At 36.9% G+C, this 14,321-nt stretch overlaps 1 long non-coding RNA gene across 2 annotated transcripts; it reads left to right on the top strand.

Annotated features, from left to right (window-relative positions):
• The first annotated feature begins 6,300 nt into the window (after positions 1–6,300).
• On the top strand, positions 6,301–13,967 carry LOC124156934. 2 transcript variants are annotated; one of them, XR_006864446.1, is made up of 5 exons: positions 6,301–6,537; positions 7,523–7,787; positions 7,880–8,084; positions 12,024–13,251; positions 13,514–13,967. It is a non-coding gene; the product is annotated as an uncharacterized LOC124156934 (long non-coding RNA). The 2 variants fall into 2 exon arrangements; XR_006864445.1 differs by having other exon boundaries at positions 7,862–8,084.
• Positions 13,968–14,321: the final 354 nt, after the last annotated feature.

Below are 14,321 nucleotides of genomic sequence, written 5' to 3'. Positions count from 1 at the left end.
AACATGACAAGAACAGAAAAGTAACACCTCGATTAAAATACCTATAGCATTGTAAATAAGGGTGTGAAATAGAAGAAATATGTGGGCGTGAAATAATTAGCTGACAGGAGATTTTAATGGAGAGCTGCGTCAAACCTCGCCACGGAGCCCGAAAGAAAACACTCCGAAAGCCCAAAGTGTGAGTCCCGTCAGTGTATTGCATCCGCTTATCTTAGTTCCAATGGGGCTCCTCGTCGGCTCTTGGAGTCGTGAAGGCGATAGATGCATGTTGCTTTATTTGCCAACCTTCCAACTTTTCACCGACCATCAGTTAAGTGGGTCTCGTGGGTCTCTGCACAACATGGAAAATGATAGTACAATTGATAGTGGAGTACCTCCTAATAAGATGCTATATCACGATGAGTTTTAGGCATATTATGACAACCTAAGTGAATAGAAGCAAACAAAGGAAGATTTTCAGCCAAAGACCTTATAATACCAACGAAATATATCAATGAGCGAATTCGCTAACTATAGATATTTAAGATTCACAAATGTCAATTAGAAGGTCAACTAATAACATCTACATAGAAACTCATATAAAATAAAAAATAAATAGCATATTCATGAGAAGGTTAACTTTCACGTTCAAATAAGCCACGCGAAACATTTTTATGGCAACTAAGATAAATAGAAGCTTATAGTGGATGATTATTGGCAAAAGGTGATATTATTTGACGGATTCCTCACTCTTCGTTCGATCTTTTAGGAAAATGGACTAATACCTTACGAAGGTCGTCGCAGAGGATCGATATAATCCAAATAATCCGTAGGAAAAACGAGGAGAAGAAAAAACAATAAAGGATAAACGTGTTCGTAGTGCGATTAGCGCTCACTATTCATCATTATGGAATCGGAGAATCAAAATTCATAATCCTCGGCATCTATAAATTTCTACCGTAAATGAATACAGAAAAATTACAGGAGGTTGATGTCAGTTGCTCTCAGTGAAGGCGCTCTCAACGAAAGATCTTTAGCCCGACCCAATAGCCTTGCAATTCCTGAAATGAACCAGGAGATTTGCCTCTCAATTAGGAGTAACTCCTAGCGTTACCATTTATATAGAATAAAGGGATCTTTATCTGAAGTTAAGGATGAACTTTCTTTTGTGTTTTTTAAAGAATACGATAGCGAAAATTGATATTGAAAGATGCCAAAAAGGCCACTGCATATGTCCAGTTTCATAACCTCTTCCTTCACGTAGTTTCAAGTCTGTATAATCTTTAGATGTAATTGGGTTAACACACTTATGGAGATCAATAAACCAAGGGAAAAACTGAAGGAATATTTAAAAAATATTTTTGGAAAGAGGCACACGGCTAACTTTTGGTATTTGTTGCAGCTTATGATTGATTTCCTGCGTTCCAATTGAATAGTATACATATGAAATCATTCTTCTTCAATCGTGTGAATATGCAGGCTGAATTGATCAGTAAAATAACAGTTTTCCCTTCAGGCGCCGTGATATCCTTTTAACGATTATATTAATGCAACGTTGAAGGATAGGGGCAACCACCACGATTATCCCGATATATCGCAGCTACTCCACTCAATAAAAACATGATGGTATTAACTTCACTAAAATAGTAAAATATGTGTTATCTAGTTAAACAATAATGGTCCTCCATTAGAATTTCAGGTCGTGGACTATACGATGGTTTATGTCGATCAAATTCGATAAATTTTCTTATAGATTAGAGGCCAGAAAACCTGACGGTGGAAATTCAAACAATGATCCGCGACGTATTACGAATAAATGAAACAATATGGACTGATGTGAGAGACTTACGCAGTGGAAGCTACTAAATGATACAAGCAAGATTGCTAAACGGTAATGATGAAGTGTGGATAGTGCTCAGAAAGAGCGCCGATGAAAAAGCTACCTACAGTTTAATAAAAGGTAGCTAATGGTGACGTTAAACCCAAAAGTCAGAACTACAGTAGCTTTGAAGGTTTTCAAGCCTACAACAAGTTGCTGGAAGATGCGGAGGTGGATTAAGTCTATCGAGATACCACAGAAGTAATCAAGCAGGTAAGAGGTGAAGAAAATCGAATAATTCTCGGTGACAGCAATGTTATCACCGACGAAGGTCAAGACAAGCGAATATCCGGGAAAGAGGGATCATGTATCCAAAATGATGACTGGCACAGAACACAAGGTAACCGTTGTGAATACAAAGTAAAAAAATCAAAGGCGAGAAAAATACACAAGGAAAATGCCAGAAGACACGAGAATATAAAAAAAAAGACTAAATTCTTACTAAAAAATATTCAGGAACCAAAGAAGGACGAGAAAGCTACCCAATGACCTAACTATACCGACAGTGGCTATAACTTAATATATAACTTAATAGCGAAGTAATGTCTGCCTAAAATAATTTTAATAAACTCAAGAAAGCGGTGAAAAGCATTTGGCAAGTAGAAATTTTAAATAATACTCTGTATCAAGCTTAACTTCAGGAAGCAGAGGAAAGCATCAGAGCATCGGATGTGACCTAGAGGTCAGAAGAAGAGAGTTGGAACAACCTGTGAGAACAACTATAGCAGTGGACTAAAGGAAGCAGATAAAGAAGTTCCTGGGAGAATAAAAATCGTCAAGGAAAAACAAATAGTCACGCTAAAGTCATCTATTTAACTAAAAATACTGTATCAATTTAAACTTCTGGAAGCATAGGAGAACAAAACAGCATCGGATGTGACCTAGAGGTGGGAGGAAGATAGTTAGAAAAACTTAAGCGGATGACTAAAGGCAGCCTCTAAAGAAGTTCTTGGAGAAGGAAAATTGCCAAAGAAAATTGGATTCCACCTAAGTATAAGAATGCGAAAACTGAGAAATGCTAAATGAGATTGAGGAACGAGATTTGTCGTAAAGCCGGGTAGGCCAGAGAAACGTGAACGACGAATACATTCGAAGGCAAGCGAAAACATCAAGTGCGTGGAAAAGTCGAAGCTACCTAGATGAACCATTTCAAATAAAGAACGCAATATATAATGACGAAAAGGCCATAAAACGGAGAACTAATGGCTGAAAATAATACTAAGTGAAGATATGGATTGTATGTAAAGAAGAGTTATGCAAGGAAAGGAGACATACTACGAAATTATTCGAAAAGGATTTCGAGTTGAATGAAGATGGCAGCCCAAATTCTAAGATCAGAATTTCACGAAGCAGTGGCGTGGTAGATTAAGAATTTAATGCTTAGAATCTTAAAAGAACTTTAGGTGCTCAACATTGGTAGGTTTATCATAAACAAATTACAAAAAAACCTAATACGAGTGATAAAATTATGACCAAGCCATGAAGAATCAAGAATTAGGAACTGGGTAAAACTAGGCTGTGTTATTTCTCCGGTAATTCTCGAAGTTAACAACTAGAAAAGCATTTATGAAATCGAAGAAAATGCATTAGGAGTCTTAATTGCATGAATATCCACGATTAAAGATTAGCAGAGACTTTAAAGCATTTAAAAACATTATTGTTAAAATGAGTAGAAGAATGACCTATGCCGACTGATAATCGACATATCACCATCAAATAGTATCTATATCCAGACCAGCTATACAATCAAATAGACCAGCTATACTATTTAGAAAGCAGAAGTACCAGCGAGTGAAAAAGCAAAAAAAAATAACGATTAGAATAGCCAAGGTAAAGAGAGATTTTCAGAGGAATAAAGGATCTAGTTACTTGTAAGAGCAGGAATTTTGGGCATAAAGTAAGGAGACAATTCATCAGACCTCACAATTTATGGCAATGAATCATGGACATTGACAGCAGTGGAGAAACTAGGTGAACTATGTGATGAGGTGTTGGTGATTAGGTGAACTATGTGAAAACAAAATGAATCGACCGAGTGTGGAATGCGGAATTCCTCGTAAGATTGGGAGAGAACAGAAGCCCCGTGAAAATTTTAAGTAGAAGACAGACCATTTTGATCGGGTATGCCTTGATGCATTTATCTTGATGGCCTGATGAAGTCAATCCTCGAGGGACAAATGGATGATAACAACGGAGTAGAAATGCCTCGGATATCGCATTTAAGGAACCAGAAATGTGGGTGTGAAAGGAATTTGAAAGATCGTATCCCTATACACGTGGCATCATTAAATATTAATATAAAATCACTCAAAATTGACGTGAGCTACGTTAACTTCACTATCATTTTAAATTAATCCTTGTTGCCTCCGTAGGAATCATTGTCACGGAAGATCAGACTACGTAATCAGCTGGTTGTGCGTAGCATAAAACACTATGGAACATAGGACATGATGAAATATCGTCTATACAAAGAAATTATCACAGATTAAGTTCGAGATGCGTACTGCACAGGATTAGGGTAACATGTAGCTACTAAGAGTCAAAAAGATAAACAAAAGACCTATGCATGGGAATATCTAATGATCTATCAAATAATATTCACTTAGTGAATGATATTGACTCACCTTATTTCTCTAGTCTTCGTCCTCTTCGTTGTAACCTCATCGCTATTCCCCATTAAACCCCACCCGATTCACGAAATTGGTTCGCTACCCCAATATTACCCGCGCACCTGAAAAGAAAAAGTTCTCATTAAAGGTTGGCTACATTTACGCAATAAAATTTAACACGGAGCATAGGTTAAGAATGATAATTAAGCTAAGGCCACAACAATTTGTCATTCGAACGATCATAAGGTTGCAATGACAAGAGAAAAATAAAATTACAAATTAAGTGCTGTAAATCCACTTAGTATCGCCAATATTATCTTATATTTCTTACTAATCAAAATTATATGACCAGTAATAACAGCGGTTTTTGAGTGACAAATATCACAACGGAAGTATTTGAGTGCAATTTCTTGGACTTAAATATCAAGGACTTTTAAAAATGCCTTTTAGAAACTATCCATAAGTGGAAAAATTCAACACTCAGTTGGCAATATGAGAGAATTTTTAAAGTGCGAATCAGGATTGACGACAAATGCTCACAGATAGGAGTTAAATTTTGAAAGTTCAGATGATCTCATTGCAAATGCCGAAGCAGTGTGGCTGGTATGAATTACACTGTTCCACTCATACATTCAATGCCTCAATCTTACAACAACAGCGATAAGTTTGACCGTCGTACAAAAGAATTTATGCTAACAGAATACTGACAGTAAGCTTCCGGTTAGCCTTCGTAAAAAAGATTCTAAGCTACCGGATTGCGACAATGAACATAATTCCTGCAATCAAACCGTTATATTTTATGCCCTATAAACGCAATAAATTCAAAGACTTAACATCTCACAGCATACTAAGTCATTCCAAATGTCGACACTCAATTACGTTATGCACATATCATAAGTTACACTTTTCACACTCAGAAACGAATATATACGTGCTTAGTTAAGAGGCATTAAACACGTTGAATAATGAAGTACTCGTCACATAAAATCGCTTTGACATTTCGTCCGTCACCGATATACTTGTATGTATAGAAAATACAAAATGCATTACTTCAATTCAAAAATCACAGCGTTGAGAGTGAAAACAGGACGATTTCAATTGGAGAGGATATTTCCCTATCACCGGCATACTTTAAAAACCCTGAAGCTAACTTTAACTGAAGCGGCACATTCCTCACATGGCATTAAAGGTTGGAACGCGAAGACGATGATCGAAAACGAGTTTTTCATTCAAAATAATAGTCATTCCGATCACGATCACTTAATAAAGGTGAATATATGGTATTTCTGAATAGATATCCATTTCAGAGAATTGACAGCACATTGAATATGATACGAAAAATACTTCGTCAAAGGAATTGTTCCGGTACTCACCTCTTTACCCCAGGAGATCTAGCCGCGAAGTGAAGTCCTTGCACAGAGGGAGGGGGACCTCAGACACTCCGCCAGCCACATGACGAATACCTTTGACGTCACGATAATTTCTAATCGTTTTCTTTTTAAGGCAACGAAAACCCAAGAAGCAAATGAATATCGTAGGTTTTAAGTTAATTGAAAATTTATCCGATAAAATATATCAATAAATACTGCGATATTATATATATTATAAAGAAATTTTATCGCGCGAAAAAATATTTGTTCATATGGTGGCGCTGTTATACTAAAAAACGCGGGATTTTTTTTAACGGCCAACGCACACAATACACGTGGATCAATATTCTAGAATTTTCCATTAATCAACGAAGGTCAGTGCAGAACACGTAATCGCCTAACAAAAAACGATAGATATGGACGAGAAATTTCTCAACGATCTGCATTCAACTGTCGCTTCCAATCCACCTCCTACCCTCCCCCCCTCACGAAGAAAATACAACACACCCCCAGTCCCTCACCATCCGTCTTTTCGGTAGAATCACCTTCCTGCTAGTTTAACTTCTTTAAATTAATTTTCTGGACTCATTCAGTCGTTTCTTCGTTCGTTGAAGTCACCGTCTCATTCACGGGAAACGAGAGATTACTACTTAAGCTATCAACAGAAAGACAATGGAGAAATGTAGCAGTATTGACTGAGGTAAGTGAGAACATATAAATTTTATGGTAATTTGAACAGAGGTGGTAATTGTAATTTTGGTGTTGTCGCTTTTCTACTTGCGCATATACATGTCACTGATGTAGCTCATCGTGTGAAATTATTGCATACGAGAGTGAGAAGCAGAGATAGGAAGTGAATAGATATTGCGGAGTTATTAAACGATAAGGACAAAACTTATCCCATTATGCGATTCGTATATAATGGAGAAGTATAATTCTGAGAGGTATGCCTATGATAGATTCTGAGGTTATAACGATTGTAATATGAAGACCTTAAAACTGAATGAAAGTCAGATTGAACATCCAAAATTCCATTCAATTCAACGAAAATTGGTGGTAGTGTTACGCGATAGTAGAAGTTCATTCATTGCATTCAATACCTATTGAACCGATCTATAATTTTTTTTCATTTTGTCCCTCTGTTACAAAAATCACTAAGGGATAATACCGGCTAATTTTTCATGGCATCTGCATATTATTTCGGCCGTAAAGATACTACGAAACAAGAATATTCTATAGTTTTCACATCTTTCTGTCAGCTGCGTATTTCTTATTTGATATTGTCATAATTGCTTCCCCAAGTACAATCGCGGTTAAACTTTAAAATGTCTGGCTTAAATATTTATCTTGTTCATTGGTCAATAATAAACAGCAGAACCTAATCAGTGACAAAACAGTACTTTCATTGTCAACAAGGAACTCTTATCTTCGACATAATGAGTGTTATTAATTTCAGACCAATATGTGATCATCTTCATCCAAAATGCCACTGATATTGCTTAAGCTTTCTACGATTTATTGCATTTGTTCATTTATAATGGCGTTAGTTAGTAGCTGGCACAACTTTCTTGGCCCCAAAATACTGTCTTTTACCCTGAATAATTTAGCCATTAGTCTTCCATTTGAACGAAATTGAAATGAATTACTCTTCAATGGTATATAAAAATAACAGTGGTTTTTTTCAGGTCATCCGCAGATTGGTTTCCCATATATTCATGTTCAACTGAAGCCGTGTCCTAGTGAAGTAGCCTGATCCTGTCATCATTATACAAATCGGATTGCTAAATGGTTCAATGCGAACAACACTGGATCCTCTGTAACCAAATGAATATATAATTTACCGGTGGAAGCTCCTACTTCAAGGAAAATATGAGGAGCAACGGATGGAATTGATTTCTTTCCGTGAAGACATTCAAAATCCTTTATCTTCATCGCGTAACCTTACTCGAGGTAAGTCATATCGTATATTTTCCATCATTTGAACTAATGTTCGTAACGACTAAAATTAGTTACCGTTGATTTAGTTGGCATTATTGGCATAGGTTTTTGAGAGTTTCATCATTATAAAAATTGGATTGATAAATGGCTCATCGCGAACAACACTGAAGCCTCAGTAACCATATGAATATATAATTTACCTGCAAATGCTGCTACTTCAAGGAAAATATAAGGAGCAACGGATGGAATTGATTTCTTTCCGTGAAGACAATCAAAATCCTTTATCTTCATCGCGTAATCTTACTCGAGGTAAGTCATGTCGTATATTTTCCATCATTTGAATTAATGTTCGTAACGACAAAAATTAGTTACCGTTGATTTAGTTGGTATTATTATTACTCATTTATGGTATAAAAACTGGCATATTGAGTAAGTTAAAAATGTTTTGAATAACCACAAGTTTTACTTAAATTCTCCCCGAAATATAACCATTGTAGGTAAATTATTTGTGTGCTTTAAGCGCCACTAAGAGTTTAAAGAGTTTCTGAAGTTATAACGGTTAAGCGAATGAGAGTCCATAAGCGATCAACGAAGCCCCCTTTTCCAACATTAAAATGCTTGCATACCGCAAGAAAAGTAGTCTGGTAATAATAATGCAACAATTGTACTCACGCCAAGTTCATACCTTCTTCAACCCCACTGCAGACATTTTCAACTGCTAACCTAAGGGGTTCATGGATTTTAATAAATGCGTTCTTGCATGAGAAAGCTTAAGGGTAGTTCACCGATGATTCAGACTATGGCTGTGATTTTGGCTTATCAGTATTTCGTAATTCAATAATTCGTAATCAACTAAAATTGAAGAGAATTCGTCCGCCTCTAAACCATTTAGAGTTAGTGAAGCTGGCAAAACAATTGCCGAATGATAGAATATTTTAATACTTGAAGTGAATAAAATCACGATGAGTGTTAGGTACACACCTGGAAAGTTTTCTCAGGTCTTATGATAGCTTCTAAAGGGTTTCAAATATTCCAATTTCCGTGGACTACGCGAAGAAGCAAAATCATCTTCAATAAACAAATGAAATAATTAAATAGGACATAAATATTTAGTTAGCAATAGTGCCTTTTTGTTACTTCAGATATTTATACGGTATGCCAAGAATCTTTTGAAGTTAAATACCCTGAAAAATGCAAAAGAATAACTATAGATTTTAGCAATTAATATGTCAATAAACAGGTATAATCACGAATATAATCAAGATTTAGAAGATCAATTCGGTCTAGCGGTGGTAGTATGTTCTTTGAAGCCATGTTATTCATGAGGGAGATAGAAAAACCATGTAAGACTGAAAAAATTATCCAGCTATCATCATAGGGGATGGAATGGGTGAAAGATGCGGTCAAATAGGGGCCTACCCGCTGCGATCACGGCTTCACGTAGGTTTGCATGCTAATGTGTCGAGGGCGCAGAGGGAGTGGGGGATGAAGCTTATCTACTCTCCCCAACCAAATACGATTTCCCCTTAAACCCACTTTTCCCATGCGGTGCTTCAGGTGTTCTTTTCTATGTCACCCTATTCTCACCCCAATACATACTTCCTTGAGAAATTGGTGTGCATGTAACTTGAACTTTCAACACTTCGATGGAGTTTTAATTGTTAGGATGACGCATGAGTGCTGAACTTTATAAGGAGTAAAGTTTATGTAATAGAACATTACGAAGTTTATTACTCATCCCGTTGAATCGTAATTCAACTAAGTCGATCCTATGAAAATTGGTGCTAGCGTCACACTATAGTAGAAGTTTACTAATTGCATTTAAAACCTATCGAATCAATCTGAAAATCGTTTTTATTTTATCTCACTCTACCACAAAAAACACCATAACCAGCATTTAAATAAAATTCTAAATTTCCTTCTCTTCAAAGAGTGTGAGTGCAAAAACTAGATTATTTGAAATAATTTATTGCAAAAATGTTTATGCTTCATATTCAATCGACCATTGAGAGGAGATGACTCCCTACCTTTTATTTGCTGTTGGGTCCATCGGCGGCAGAGCTCAGCCTTACAACGTCGACTCTCCAAAACACTTGTATTCACCTACACTTCACATTCAACACACAACTGACAATGAATTAATCAACGAAGTCTTGACTCTTTCACTTCACTATATGGTTGGATGAACACTCCTGCTCCTGCAGTTTAGTAACACAGCAGGTAGCTTCACATAATTTCCATGAGATATGCATTCTGCTAACAGTATGACTGATGATAATACTCCGAAGATAGGGTCAAAGGCTTGAAAGGGATCGTTGATTTTTTTGGTTGTTGTTGAAATTTTGATTTTAGGCTTGTCCTTTCATTCAAGTGGTTAATTGCATTGTTCACTCCACCTATCGTTAACTCTGAAAAAAAGAAGAAGTAGCCCTTAAGCTATAACACAAAATATTTGTTGTGATGAAAATATACCTATATTCATGTGACAAGAAGGATTTGCGACAGCGGAGAAGCATGCATTGCATACCAAATTCAGACATTCTTAAAGGCCTGGTGTCATGATAATGTAACTGGTACGAGTTTTTTGCGAGTTTACTGTACTTTTCTGAAAATGTTAAATGGAACGAAAAATAGGCGAATGCTTTAACCAAATTGAAGTACTCATGCATAAACTTGTACGTGGTTAAATCTCTCATAACTAGAACTTGCTGCTGGAGCCAGATTTTCGTAATAGTTACAAAAAATGATAAGTCTATACTAAATATCCGAGCACAAAAACTCCATTAATTTTTGCCAAATCCTCTTGCAAAAGAATTTCGCCTTCTTGCACAAAAGCTATCAAAAAATATGATTTAATAAGTAGAAATGGCATGGAATCATATGTTATTAACTAATTTAGGACCTACCAGTACTCTTCAACGAGATATCGTCCACCTCTCAGCACTCACCGAGCTTCTGTGAGACACGAACTTCTCTTCGACAGAATGAGGACGAACGGGCGGAACCTATAGTGACGCGCTGCTTCTTACTTACTGCCCACCAACAACAAAAGGTGATGGAGGGCGGGGAACTGCTTAGGATATCAGGGGAAGTTGCCTGTCACAAATAGTCCAGGGCAGAGTCAAAATTGCAGGCTTTGATTTTAAGTCGGAGTGCATCACGGAGGCGGTCTGGAGAGGTTCGATTTGCGCGTCGTTGGGTGGAGCTGGTGGTTAGGGGGAGGTACTTGGAGAGCGTCGGCGAAGGTGAGGGTGGGGGGGACTTAGGGCGCAACCCTCAACGCAAAAAAGGCCAAAATACCTCTCGTGACGTCTCAATACATACGTAGTCTTTGAAGATAATTGCCGTAAAGCAAACCATTATTAGTATACTTAGATAATTGCCGTAAAGATAATTGCCGTAAAGCAAACCATTATTAGTATACTACAGAGTTCTCCCAGCTCAGTTGAGCTCTTACTTTAATTTTACTGCGTTAAGGAAATGCATTTACAAGTGCAAGTTAAATTTACAATTTTAGTGTCCGGTAGACGTGCGCGTGTCCGATTAGGGCTAGGATGAGAACTGCATGACTGGCGTGGAATCACCCCATTGCCTCACACCCTGATGGTGGCTTGCACGGTAACTTGAGGATGTAGATATACCTACGAGTTAACACGTTATTTAAGGAATGAAATTAGAACATGCTCTATTTTCTGCTTATATGCCCGTACAGTTTGGGTGGTTAGACTTGTTAGAAGGTTAGACTTTCACTTGTTTATGTATCCTGACGCCAATCATGAACGCCAAGGCAGAATTCTTTATCATAAAAAAAACATGTGACAAATGTTTTTCATGATAAATCCTTCATCGATAATTACAACAAGATTTGCAGGTGCAACTCGACCATAAAGGACCACGTGCTTAACCTCTATCCCAATTTCAATTCAATGTTCAATTGCGTGGCACAAACTGTAGTGTCCAGAACTGAAAAATATTATCTATAACTTACCACTAACACCGGATACACTGCATTATGCTTATTATTCGGAGGAGGTTGGTGACGAGGTTTGTTGTCTTTTGATCTCCCGGCCTCAAGTATACATGGATCAGAATAAATCAACACAGTGGCTAATAATTTATGCCCAAATATTTTAAATTAGATTTAGTATTGTGTACCATCTTTTTTATTTTTGTGCTTTGAATAAAAATTCTGTGCCCGAATATTTTAGATCCATGAATTAATTTCTGTACTTTCTTTTTCATTTACAGGAGCTGTTTTCTACCGACCTCCGATGAGTCATGAATAAAAACCAAGTAATGGATTAAAAATCATTTCATTTCTAAATATTAAGTACACTTCCGGTTACTTTCGGCATCATTCGTGACACTGGATGTACTTTGCAATACCTTCCTCGTGGAATGCCGCTGTAACTGCCTTTCGATGAATTTTTCCGCTATCCTGAAGCTCCTAGTCCTTTTGAAAACACCTCCCTCCTAACCATATTCTCACTCCAACGAAAAGATGGAAGTCAGAAAGCGCTAGTTCAGAATATGCACGGATGGTGATCATAAATAAAAACTGCTGAAGGCTAAAGTGGTTGGACTACATTGCTGATACAATGAGCGTTCTTATGTATTGAGTTCTTTATTTAAAGTAAAAATAATTAATCTGAAACACTGGGCTGAGATGACTTAGAATTCCGAAAATACAGGATATAGGTAGAGCCGCTTCTTGTAATTTTCCCCTCTAGACTATTTTCGCCTAGAGCAGTATGGGGCTCTTTAGCTTCATATTTTGAATAGGCAACTCACTCTGGGAGGAAAACTATGAATTTCGTCGCAACATATCGTCATGAGGCATGGGCGTACCCAGCGAATTGCAAGAGGGAGCAGCTGCCTAGAAGCAAAAATCGCAAATTTGTTTAAGGAAAATAATATTTTTTCAATTAAATAATTTTAAAAACTAAGAAAGAGCTATTACAGTTGCACGCTGCATGTTTGAAATTATTTTAATATTCTTCTACGGACAATCGATGATTTTGTCATTCTCACGGTCTAAAATTTTCATTTATCATACTTATTACCCGTGGATAACGCGAGAATTCATTTGAGGAAAAAACATTTAAAATATAAATTCAAAAGCACATGCAATGAAAAATGGAATGTAAGAAGTTATTAATTACTTTTTTGACAAAGTAAAATTTAAATCCTCTCAGCATATGGAGCTGATCCGTCAAATTCGGTTAAAAGCAAAGCTAGCTCGACAACAATGACCGGGCTCCGTTACTAAGTTACTTTCTTGAATGCTGCGACTTAACGCTGAATCGTTCACGTTTAAGCGGAGCTTCAAACTGTTAATCAACAGATTGCTTTGAGAGTTTGACAAATAAGAAGGCTATATTATTATCCTAGAAGAGGAGATATATTATTGTCCGTAAACCGATAAAATTGCTGAGAGCTACCGGAGAAAAATTGGACGAAGTGGCGAGCTGTCACGGTAAGTGTGTCCTTCTCATAATGTATACTATTATTTTTGTAACGTTTTGTTAGATATAACACGCTCATTAAAAGAGATAAAAGCGAAATTTGTGGTCTAAATTTATTGAAAATTCTCAAATGACTAACATTCGCCTATATAAATTAGATAACTGTCATTGCAACCTTTGTTTATTATTCATAATACTCAACTTTCGGCGAAAAAATTATTTAAATTGAAAAAATGTTACTTTCTGTATAGACGATCATTCTTCTATTTGCAGAGGCATTTCAAATCCATCCTAGATGAAGAAATGAATATTTTAAAATGAAGTGGCCGTCGGGTTCCACCGCCATTGCCCTGCTGACGGGTGCAATGCTCATCGCTGGCGGTGCAATCGGCGCCATGTGCTATTGGCAAAAAAGGAAACAAGAAGAGTTTCGATAAGGACCAATCCGAAATAGAGGAGGAGAAGGACTTAAATGACTATGAGGGAGAAGGCCCCAAGACTGAGAAAGGAGAAGAAGTCAATGAAGAGGAGATATGTACAGGAAGAAACGAGAATATGATTGACATGGCGCTAGTGGCTAAACCGGACGCAGATATGGACCGTGTCGATGAATGCTCCGAAAGGAATCTGCGAATGGAAGTGAAAAATTGGGGAAATGGGAAGGAAGTCCTGATTGTATTCACTTGATGAGTATATTGACTCGAATAAAAACTGAATGAAACTTGAATTTACGTTTTTATATCTCCTACGACGATATTCATAGTTTACCTCCGAGAGTGAGTTGCCTCTTCAAAATATGGAGGTAAGGAGCCCCAAACTGCTCTACGCGAAAATAGCCAAGAAAAGATTTTTACCAGAAGTATCTCTACTCATATCCTGAATTTTCGAAATTCTAAGTCATATCAGATTCTGCTCTTTTGCAGTTTTCATTTAAGTATTTTCATTTGGAGGAATAGAGAGGAAGGAAGAGATTAGGATTTTTTTAAATAAAATGAAAGGGAAGAATCCTTGCTGTGAATTTAATGAGTGAGAGATAAGAAAGCATGCAAGGTCTCTTTTTAAAGGTTTTGAATTGAATACG

Source organism: Ischnura elegans, chromosome 4 (genome assembly GCF_921293095.1).
Source record: "Ischnura elegans chromosome 4, ioIscEleg1.1, whole genome shotgun sequence".
NCBI classification, from domain to species: Eukaryota; Metazoa; Arthropoda; class Insecta; order Odonata; family Coenagrionidae; genus Ischnura; species Ischnura elegans.
The sequence above is the reverse complement of the archived record's forward strand: the minus strand, read 5'-3'. Positions and strand labels throughout refer to the sequence as shown.